Source organism: Chiroxiphia lanceolata, chromosome 4 (assembly GCF_009829145.1).
Source record: "Chiroxiphia lanceolata isolate bChiLan1 chromosome 4, bChiLan1.pri, whole genome shotgun sequence".
Taxonomy (NCBI): Eukaryota; Metazoa; Chordata; class Aves; order Passeriformes; family Pipridae; genus Chiroxiphia; species Chiroxiphia lanceolata.
The window spans coordinates 59,961,430-59,973,454 of NC_045640.1; positions in this window are offsets into that span (position 1 = coordinate 59,961,430).

Genomic DNA, 12,025 nt, shown 5'->3' on the forward strand with positions numbered 1-12,025 from the left:
TAGATCCAACTTTGCCAAGATCACGGAGCAGAGAATTATACCAGAATTAGAGCCAGAATTAGAGTTCCGACATTTCTTTGATGTAAAGCTGTTAAACAAGCCAGCAGAATCTGTTTCACATACTCCATCTGTGAAGCAGAGATAATTCTTGCATAAATATTCCTAAAGTATTTTGATCTGTCTGGGTAAAATCAAAGCTCTAGACAGGAGGGGTTCACTTCAGTGCTGGGGTAAAATGATTTTTTCTCCTTTTCTTGAAGATGTGGAGGAAGTAAAAAAGAAATCTTACATTTCCTGTCAGTATCAATGAGGATTACAAGTACTACTAATATCCTTTTCATTGAGGAAATAGGTCAGATTCCTATTTTCTAGCATTCTCACTATTGAGAGGTTGAATTGCCCATTTTGCTGTTCAGCCACTTAGGGGAGATGCTGTATTTGTGACTACAAAAGTTCTGAAAGCTCCTATTTTTGTCCAGTTCATGAAGCAATTCACATCAGGGAGAGTAGAAATATGATCTCATGACATTATTTATATGAACTGAAACAAAAAGGTCATATTCTAAGTGTGCTGGTTTTATCTTCTTCCTGAACACTGATGAATAAATAAGGAGACTTGAATAGTGCATGTTAGTGACAATGGTTGAACAGGCAGCTAAATCCAAACAAGAATCCCCCTGCTGAAAGCAGAGTTGCATGTACTGACTGGGCAAAAGGTTACAGTTCCCTAGGTTTCTATAGTATTGCTAACACTAGCTTTAAGTCTTCAACACATGGCAATTAATTCTCAAAACACTCTCTGAAAGCCTTCTTGTTTTACTAGCCTACGGTCCTGTTACAAAGGTGAAGAAATCCACAGAATGTAATTTGACTAAGATCTTGTCAGTCAATGACAAGAACAGAGAAATATTGTTATACCCTCTGCTGCTTTCTAACTTGCATTTCACTCTTCTAGTGTAGATTGGCAGAGCAAGGCCAGGGCATATCAACTGGCACAGAATATGGGGGCAAGGTCTGAAATACAGGGACTGTGGCAGATGTGAGGGATTTTGAATAGCAGAGTAAGGGCAAAGGATGACAGAAGGATTGATGAGGAAACATCTTTAATATATGCTACTCACCTTTTTAGTTTTCTCAGAAACAGTTTTGCCATGATTTGGCCATAATAATTTGGAGTTCTGAAAGGTAGTTTAAACTTCCCGTCAGGATTTTTCAGTTTTTTCCTCTTGCCTCTGAGCTGTTTGTCTTCTGCCTTGCTATTTTGTTCTTTCTGGTATTTGCAATATTTCCTAATTTTTTTTCTGCTGGCAATTTTAATTGCTATGCTGTTTCACTTACCTGCTAAGTCATTAATGGCAAGACGTGTAGATTATGTGACATTTTTCAGGAATAAGTTGGGTTTATGCTTCCTATAATTAGGAAAATATTTCAGTGTAGATGTAACACTTGCATTTCCTGATAGGCCTCCTCAACTCAATAAACAAAGGTTTTATAAATATTCTGAATTTTTTTCCATCAGCGGACTTTCAAAAGGTGAAACAGTTCAGGTAAATCCCTAATGAATGTGCCCATTAGTCTTTTTGTTTCCCTCATTTGGATTTCGGGTTTCTGGTGACTTAACACAATACTGTCATGCACATGTGAATTAAAAACCATGCTAACTTTTATTTTTTAATATGTTTCAAAATTGTGATTGGGTACAATTTATAACTTATGATGTTTCTAGAATACAGCCACTTAGCTCTTGTGGAAGAAATGGGTTTTTTCGATTGTTTGACCCATAACTAGAGCTGAATTTACTGACAAAATCACAAGAATTTTTTTTTTCTATATTTGTTAAAATGGTACCAAATTTGCCTTTCTTTTCTCCTATAGCTTGCTATCTCTCAAGGCATGCATGTCTTGACAAAGGAATACCTCTCTCCTAAGTTCAGAAGTTTTTAGGTACATATGGTCATGTTTAAAAGTCCCCTCTTACCTACAGTCAATGCAATGCATTACATACCTCTACCACTTGATGAGTTGCCAGTTCTCTTCTCTACTTGCCTCACTGAAGGCACGTTTTTATAAAGCAGTGCAATATCTCAACCATTTGATGTGCCTCATTAATTTCAGCAGCCCTCTCATTTATTAAAAGTCCTTCGTTGTCTCCAGTTTTATTCTTTTCATGATTTGTTATAACCCATCCAATTTTCTCTTAACTGATTTGACTGCTCTAATTCATTCTGTGTTTTGGCTGCCCTTGTCTTTGCTGCAGTAATACATTCTGTATATTCGTATTCTGTTGCTTCCATTACTCAGTTTTAAGTTCACAATTAGTCCCTGATTGCTTCATATTCCTTGTATTCTTTTCCAGAAATTTTTCTATACAGCTGATAACATTCCTGCTTGCAAGGGAATTTTCACAATGGATTCCATTTAATTTTTGTCAAACTTCAATGAGAAATTACAGAAATGACAATTTTTGACAGGTAAATGGAAGTCCAGATGTCTAGATCTGTAAGTAGAGGTTACTCTCATCAGTCTAAATGGGGGTTACTAATGACTCTGTTTTGTGAAATGCATTCTGGTGTATTTGCCATTTGTAATGACAACTTGATTCTTTCTGTACCAGGTGTTAAATTAGGTGAGGTATACACTGTCTGATGTTGAATAGCTTTAATATTTTATGCTACTGGAATGTGGAGGGCGTTACCAGAGCAGAGAGATGACTACTCTTCTGCAAGTGCTTACCCTAGGTGAAAACAAAAGGTCAAGAGTCTACTGCAATCTTTTCACGTGTTTTGTAACTTAGGAGACCTGTTTACACTCCACCTGGGACTTAATAGAAGTTCTTCAGACCAAGCCCCCCTGCCTATGGGGAGAATTAAGTTTTCTTTTATCTCTACTGGGGAGAATTAGTTTTTCTTTTTTCTATACTGTGCTGACCACTGGAGCTGGGACCAACCAACCCAGCTAATCCTAAAACATAACAGGAGTCATGGGTTGACTTCTACTGAATTAACAGAGGAACTGTTTATCACCAGGTACCTATTGCTCAGCCTCTATCAACTGAAACCTGTCAAATCTGCCTGTAGTAGCTTATGTCAGATTTCACCCATATTTTACTTACTTCCTTCCTCCCTCCCCTCCCCTCTCCTCCCCTTCTCTCCCCTCTCCCTGTTTCCTTTCTTTCCATCATCTCCTTCTACATTTTTCTAATCCACAAGCAATTTTTCTAATTGCCACAAGCAGCAGGGCTATGGTCAGGCAAGCAGGGATTATAAATTTCTTTAGCTAGGCAAAATGTAATGACTGTCTTGAAGATCTTGGTTTGCTCATGCTGTTCAAGTTAGTTTTCAAACTGAGAAGATCAGTCATCAGTGTTGTATTGGTCTCTGCTACGGTAAGACAGGACTGTGTGACAATAGGGGAGGTGTGATCATTATGATGTATTACAATTTTAGATTTGTAATTTAAAATTTTGTAAAACTTGGTGGAGAGGGACTAAATCATTGCAAAACTGCAGGGTGAGGGAGTATCCCAAGGACACGAAATGACACTTCAAAAAAGCCTCTCCTAGAAAGCTGTTTTTCTTGGGGGGGTGCATAACAGAATGAACACCATTAATGTAGTAGTTTGTTGAAATACAGAGAATACGGGGATCATTGTGAAGGTGTTCTACACAGCATTGATGTTTGCACTTCAGTTGCGTTGTGAACCACTCTGCTAGATTTGTTTTGACATCTGTCTTCCTTTTTGCTTCCTGAGAAGACTTTGTTCAATGGAAAAGGTCTTGGATTTAGAGTTCAGCAAACTCTGACAACAAATGGAACTTAAAAGGAGTGATAAATTTTCCCCCTCCTAAATAATGAATTGCTTGTGTGTTTGAAGAATGAAATAAATTCTATACAAATTAGCAGAAACAATGAAAAATTAGTCTCTTTCGATTCTAGCGAAATAAATATGTTTAAATCTAAGCTTTCTTTTGGTTCATTTCACAAAACTTCCAATTAAATGGAACACTGTCAGCACCAATTTACTATCTTAAAGGAAGTTTAGCATCTCTGCCCTATAAACAGTCAGTTTACTTTTTCTTTTTTGTGTCTTGAAATTTACAGGCATGGGCATTCAAGTTAGGGAGATACCTGTCAAATCCTAAATTTTTAAGTTAGGCATAAAAGTGTGATCACTCTGATTTGTGGAGTTCTCTCTGATGACTTATCTTCTTTATCATCCATGAATCATGAAAGCTGTTGAGTATTGAATATTTGTGCTATACAAAAAGCCCATAGATTTGAATAAAGGTGAAAGCAGTGGTTCTACAGTTATTATATTGTATAGCAGTTCTTATTCTGTATTGTTGTTGTTAATAACTAAGACAATTTTCTATAATACTTTATGCAATTATTCATAAAAATCCCTACAGGAAATTTCTTTGAATTATAATATTATATAAGTAGACTGTGTTAATAAAACTTTTATTTGAATTTCTGCAAACATTGTTGTAATTTAAAGTATGTTTATGAAGTTTTTAGAGTCTCAGTCAAACTAGTTTAATTTAATGCAGTTCCTAACTTATGTATTCTGTAAAACAATCTTCCCTGGGTATCTTTGCTGTGCAAGTGGAAGAGAAGACATAATTTTTTATATGCTTCTAAAATTGACTTTAACTGCTAATTCAACTAACCTTTAATCCAATTCAACTAACCCAATCTATTTGTGGTCAAGATTTGAATGAACATTGAAGAGGTTGATGTTTTTGTTTGTAATGCACCTGCTGTCTACAGGATAAAACTTTGTTCAGCTGGCCCTCTTGATATAGAAGGCCTTCTTCATGTAAGAGTTAAGAGAATTAAACAAACAAACAAAATTAAAAGCTTTTGATAAGAAATTCTTGCTAATGTAAATTCTAGGCAGTCCTTAGGGGATCAAAGCATAGGTCACTGACATTCTGAAAAAGATGATATAAGAGATACAGTAAGTGTGAGTAAACAGTTGGAGGCTGTTATTTAGGTGCTGCTGAACCACTACTTATGTTTTATAAACTATCTGTTAGAAATGCCTCTGTATAAGAGAAAGTGGCAAATGCATTACCAATTTTTAAAAGGACTTTGGACAAGATGTGGAAAATCCCTGACTGGTGAGTCTGATGTCTGTACAAAGAAGTGAAGCCATAAATAAATATAATATGTTCAGGAAGAGCTAATGTAGCTTCTGCTGGAGACAGTCATGTCTCACAATTCTGCTATAATTCCTTGAAGGAGTCACTGTTGTGTGTTTGACTAAGGTGATCTAATTGAGGTTGATTTTAGAAAGTCTTCAGAAATCCCTCCAAAATGCTTAAAGAAGCCAAACTACCATAGGATAAAAGGAAAGGTCTTCACATACATTATTAATAGTTGAAAAGATAGGAAACAGAAGGTAGAAACATGTTCCGTTTTCTCAGCGTAGGATTTTCACCTGGCAAATTCCACTGAGATCTGCATTAAGACCCATGATATTCAATGTAATCAGTCTAGGAAACAGAGTAGAGAGGGAGGTGACAACATTTGCTGCTGGCATTAAGTTGTGCAGAGCAGTAAAAGGGAAAACTTTCTGCCTCGAAGAAAGGTCTTGTGACATGGAGTGATAAAATGACAGATTAAATTCACTGTAGAGAAAGGTACAGCAACATAGATGAAGAAAATGATTCTTAACTTTGTATATGTGATGAAGAGTTCTGAATTAGCTGTTACCAGGCAGGAAAGAGATAGTGCAGTTATGAGTATTTTAATGACCATGTAAGTGCAGTGCTCTGTGGTGATTACAAAACAGCAGATAGGTGTTGGGAATGATAAATATAGAGAACAAAATAAATACCATAAATTTCCTGATCTCAGAAGCTGATCACAGGAAGAGAAACAAGGAAGATTGAAGTTACAGAATGACTTCCATATGAGAAGTGACTACAGACCTAATGACTGTACAGCCTGTGAAAATCTGCTGATGGGGACTATAATAGAGCTTATAAAATGATGAGTGATAGTGAGAGAGGAAATAGGGTCCAAGTGATCAATGTCGTTTCTAGTCTGTGAAAGAAGGGCATCAAAAGGAAATATCAGGAGGTTGAAAAAAACCAAGCAAACCTCAGCATGTTCACATAGTGTGCCTCTGAACTGTGGAGTTCACTGCTGAAGGATACTGTGCATGGCAAAAAGTTTGTGCAGGTTTGAAGTCACAAAATAAAACCCAGCAAAGTTTGTTAAACACAATTCTAGGTCTTCTGGCTTATGAAGTTAATTCCCCAAGTCACAGACCTCTGGAAGCTGGAGGAGTACTGGGATATATTGCTGCATATTTGCTCTATTCTTACACACTCTTCCCTAAGCCTCTGTTATTATACCAGTACTGAAGAGACTAAATGGACTATTTTTATATTCTCAGATATTGAAGATTGCAGAGTAATTTTCGTAAGCTGTTAATTTGTGTTTGTACAGTATATAACTAGCTAGAACCTAAGCAAGCCCTTCTGTGTAAACTAGCATTTGGTGACATTAAGATAGAGAAACACACAGATGCTATATTGTGGGACATGGACAAACAAGAACATGGTACAGTAACATACAGAAGACGTGTCAGAATGGTGAGGTTACGGTTGTGGCTGTGACGTACAGCTGAATTCATCAGTGTTCTCTGAGGCCTTATTCTCAGTTAAAGTATCTTACTTTTATCATCAGGGAATTGCTTGAGCTAAAATTAAATTCAAAGCTGTTAATGCCAGAAAGAAAGGGAGATTTTTGTCTCCTGCCCACTGGTAAACCTATGTAATTCTTTTGCCAGTACAGTTTTCTATTTCAGGTGACAGCACTTCTAAACATTTTGGTTTCTGAATGGGATACATGTGGGGATCTGCTGGTAATCAGAGCTGGGAGCAGAAAATGAGTAAGAAACATACTCCTGGATTGTCAGTCATAGAACAGCAAAACAGAAAATACACCTGCTAACACCTAGATTGTCTAGAAGGTATGCAGGCTTTGTTGTTTCAGTGTGATACAAAGCTACAAACATATTCTTCCAGATGTGGAAACAATTTCTTCCACAGAGAGAATAGCTGTTTGACCCTTCTGGAGGAGATTGTTTTGCTGTGGAATTGGTGTGGTATTAATCACAATATTGACAATATCATACTATATTACTTTTAATGTTCTGGATGTGGTGATTTTCTTGGATAGCGAGGTTTTTTTTAAAGTCTACACATAGGACAAAGGTGGCTGAGGTTGCCGTAGGTGATAATGGAAGCAGGTGCTTTGACCTTTTGAATGACTAGAGGCCTGTCTAATAACTGAATTTTTTTTTCTGTCAGTTTTCTTGTTCTGGGTAGGTAGTGTGACAGACAACTCGCCCTTTTAAAAATCAAATTGCCGTAAAGCTAATTTTGAGTGGACTTGGATAGCCGCTTTTTTCTTCTGTTATGTGTTTGTTTCCCTTGGGAAATATTCGCTCCTTCCCTTAGGTGTCACTGTTTATCGCTGCTAGACTTCCATAGGCTCCGGGTTTGGCTGAATGGCGGCTTCGCTCCTCACTTCAGGCGTCTTGGCAAGTGCTGTGTGTGTAGCCTGCTCTGCCAGTCTGTGCTGCCTCACATACTTGTCTCCCTCCTACATCAGAGAATAGCAGTGACAGCCTGTGTAAGGCTGTTACCAGAGATCTATATTAGTGCAATGTTAGATACCTTGCCAGTAATTTCTCAGTGTGCGTTATGTCTTAAAGTGGGGTTAATAGTTGTATGCACTCATTTCCTTAACAAAAAAAAAAAAAAAAAAGTGATATAGCTAGTAAGAATGAAATTTCTCAGAAACCTAATTTGTGAGCCCTTTAATTTTTTTTTTTTAAATCTTTTTAGTTTTGCTTCAAAAATATTTAGATTTGGCATGTTTTTCCCTTTCTAGGTCAACTTTTCTTTCATATCATTATTTTATTTAAAAAAATAAATTAATTTTTATGTATATTTGTGATGGGAAAAAAATATTCCTGTCAACACTTGCCATTTCCTTAAGAATTAATTCTTATCTCAAACCATCTATCTGATGTCTTGGGTCATAATACCGACTTCTGAGCATGCACATTAATTTCTTCCTCCTTCATGCAACTAATGCATACTCTGACATGCAAATCCAAAACTTGTAAAGTTACCAAAGGGAGTTATTTAACCTGCCTTGATCCATCTATTCCTGCAATGAATACCTAATACTGTCACACCAAGGACCTTTGGCTATTTGCAGTTATATTCACTAGATCTTACTAATTACCACTGAAGTTGGGACTCCTTTGCAAAATTCTTGCTCTGTGTGTAACAAAGGAGGCAAGCTGTGTCTACCACCACATCCTCAGGAGCTTGCTTGCTCTGCTATTCAGGAACTTTAAACAATTCCTAGGGCCTCCCATGAGGTGCTAAATCCTTACCTGGTGGACATGGCCCATCCTCTTTGACAAACCAACGTTAATTATTCTCATAGGTGGTGCCATCTCCTTACAGCTCACTAAGTGGTGGGGAAGTTTCCTCTAGTTTCCATAGCAAACATTTTACTACTAACTTTATACTTGCAGAAGCCTCAATTATTCTTACAGGAGGCATAAATATTGCAAAAGTTGAACTACCGTACATAAAAAGTTTAAAATATTGAATATTTACAACATCATATAAAAATATAACTGAGAAAAAGCTAATGAGTTGTAAAGGCCCAGGTGATTGTTTTTAATTTTTTTTGTATTTGTTTTATGTTGTGAAGGTGTTAAAGAAAATTTCTCTAAGGGTGGAGTCTCTTGTTTTTAATCCAAGAATGACCTAGCATTATGGGGGAAAAAAAGTGGACCAGACTGGCTAGCGGATTACCCAGGGAAAACTCTGATATTTTTAACCATGCAAATAGCTAGTCATCTGTTTTGAAATAAAGAGGATTATTTTTGCTGGATAGCTCTGTGTTGTGTTTTTGCAGTGCCCGGAGTATGAACCCTGCAGTTTCCAAATAAGGGGAAAATGGCCGTAGATCACATCATAGCTTTAGCTCCGGGAAGAAAATGCAGTGGTCATTTACAATGTTTAATCTGGGCTTTGACAATTGCGTGCATGCTAACTCATTGATGATTGTATAAGCAAGAAATGCAGCAGGGGTTGCTCCATTTCTCATGTGGGAGGTTTCATCTTTAGTAAATGGAAAATAAAACGCAAAACCTACTTTTGTGTCCATGGGCAGAATTTCTTTTTATTTCACCAATAACTAAATCAAGGAGCCATCTGTATCTCCTGCAGGGTTCAAATCTCACAACTAGTTTCTCCATGAGCTGGCAACAATATACATATAAGAAAAAGTACAGAAGCAGAATGGCTGACATCATTTCTTTTAAATTACAAAGGGAATTTTTTTTCCCTTGTTGCTAAGCTGTGTTTCTTGTTATGACTCCCCTAACAATGCTGTTTTAGAAGACTTGTTGATTTGGCAAATTAATACTTCTAAGTTACATGTGGCAAAGAGGACATTTTGGTCCTGCTTGAACAATCTGAAAAGCTTGCAAATATTAGTGGAAAACTATCTGCAAAGAGAGCGTCCTTTGGGATTTTCACACTATTGGCTAACCTGCTCTTGGTATCAATAATATGTTATTGATGTTTAAATGTTATTTTATGAGGAGACAGCAGGAAGAATGTTTTGTTATTTCAGCTGAGAGGAAGACAAAACTTAATGTCACTTCTGGTAACTGAAAAAATTGAAGAACATTAGAAAATTGAAGAACATTAAAATTGAAGAACATTAGAACAGTGTTCGCTGAATTCAGGTTTTCGTGTCATACTTGAACTGATCTGATACCTTTAAAGAAGGCTGCTAACATAGTTTTTGCAGAGCAGAGGCCATTGGATAAAACCTTTCTAATTGCAAATGGCAGTCAGGTCTATTGAAAGAAGAATAGCTCATCTTACTTGAAATGTGAGTGGAAGTAATAACAGGATTGCTTGCCTTTTTTTTTGTTTGTTTATTTCTTTTTTTTTTACGATCAATGACCACAGATACCCTTGCAACTTTTTCTCCTTTTCCTATCTTAGTCATTAATTTTATTCTACATCTGAATACAGCCGACTTTGAAAGTGCATATTTTTCTAAGTACCTATTACCAAGATACGAAGGTAGAAAGTGTGTTTTGAAACTGTTTCTAACTGGTTTGTTGAGTGCACCTTTGTTAGAAAAGATGTCTGGCCAATTTTTCTCTTCTGTGTTGTTTGACTTCTGTTGAATCTTGCATTTTAAGGTATTCTGAGCAAAGCATGAACAGAAGAACATATATGTATTGGCTATGAAAATACAATGCTATAAAGAAGCAGTCTGAAGATAACTGATGTCTCCTCGAAGCATTTCCATGAGTTAACTAATTATAAATATTATCATCTGCCACTAATTTTAAAATATGCTTAGAGAAATCTTTCTTAAGAGAACTTGAAAGAATGCACTGTTGGAGGTGGATAACAAGAAACAACTCCCTGCCCTGTACACTCCCTGACTACTTATGCTGTGTGCTGTTTGGTTTGGTTTTGGCTTTTTTTTTTTCCGATTTGTTTTTTCTTTTTTTTTAGTTCTGCTCCTATGAAGTCATTATTTTTACTTTAGAGAGTCCTAGTTTCCTAGTTTATGATTATTTTTCTAAGCTTGAGTTTGGCATTAATACAATGGCAGGAAGGGAAGGAATCATGGTGTGTGTGGGAATGGAACAGTAGTTGTGCCCTCACCCTTCCTTACCTGTTTGGAAATTTCTGTTTCAATGAATCTGACAAAACCAGGAGCATTTTTGTGACGGAAGCACTAAGAGCAGGCTGGTCGAATGATACTCTCTGGTCTCAGATATGCATAGCAAGCCAGTGTAGTAGCCAGCAAGTCTAGTCTTGTGATAATGAGCTTGTTGACTTGACCCGAGGATGTGCCTTTAATATCTTAAGAAACCATTTTGTTTCACCAACAGATTCTGTGTCTTTCTTGTCAGGATAATCCAATGATGCATCTTGGACACATGCACATTTTTCTGTTGTCCGTGAGTTCAGTTACAATAAGTTTTGTATCAGTATTTTTGGTCTGCTATGTGGCTTTTTTTCCTGTCATGAATTTAGTTGTTCATGATTACTTGCCTGCTTTAATTAAAATAAGTCTGCAAGCTGTCTGTGTCGGTAACTTCTTTGCCAAAAAATGTTCTGCAGAGGTAGAATTCTTCAGGGATTAAACTATGCTTTCTTTAAATATCCTTGGTCATTGACCTGGGATCTGTTCAGACTCATGTGGTGCTGTACCCTGACCTTGTATCCAACCATTTTGTGTTTCCATGAGGCTGTTGTTGCAGCTATGGGCTGTTTCTCTTGGCTGGCTGGACAGTCTGGTGAGAGAGGAAGGAGAAGGAGTACTGTTGTGTTGGCAGAAGTGAGGAACGTTGCTTAGGAGTTGGATCACTTTTACGATGACCCTGGGTTCAGTTTCCACTGCTGCTACTGCACCACATGCTCTGCAAGGGGGAATTACACCCCACTATGGTGTGGCTGCTGGTCAAGAAAAATTGAAGTAACTTGAGAGAAATCAAGGAAACTGGAGGAGTAGTTCTCTTTGGAGTCTAGATTTGGAATAGCTCAGTGAGTGACAGATCAGCAGATCTCCAGTTGAGGCCATCCTTTACTGAACTTGGCCGAATAGGGTAGATAAGAGCAGGCTGTCAGTCCGGCTTCTGACAGTTATAATTTTGGAATACCTACTGAAAAGAGTGACACAAGCCCAGTCACCCAAGCATGTTTCAACTCTTGCACAGTAAAATGAGAATTACTTTCTTAAAGGCTTCTATGCACCTAATGAATACAATGACTGGTATGAAAGCAAGGAGTTTAGAAAATGCTAGGTACAATTCTAAATAATTCTCTGTGGTACACGAACTGTTGTCAATTCCTATTACTTACTCTCTCAACTTTTAGATCTTACAATAAGGTTCGAACTTCCTGAGTTCCTGCTCACTGTTCCTACTTTCTAGAGAAAAAAAGGCT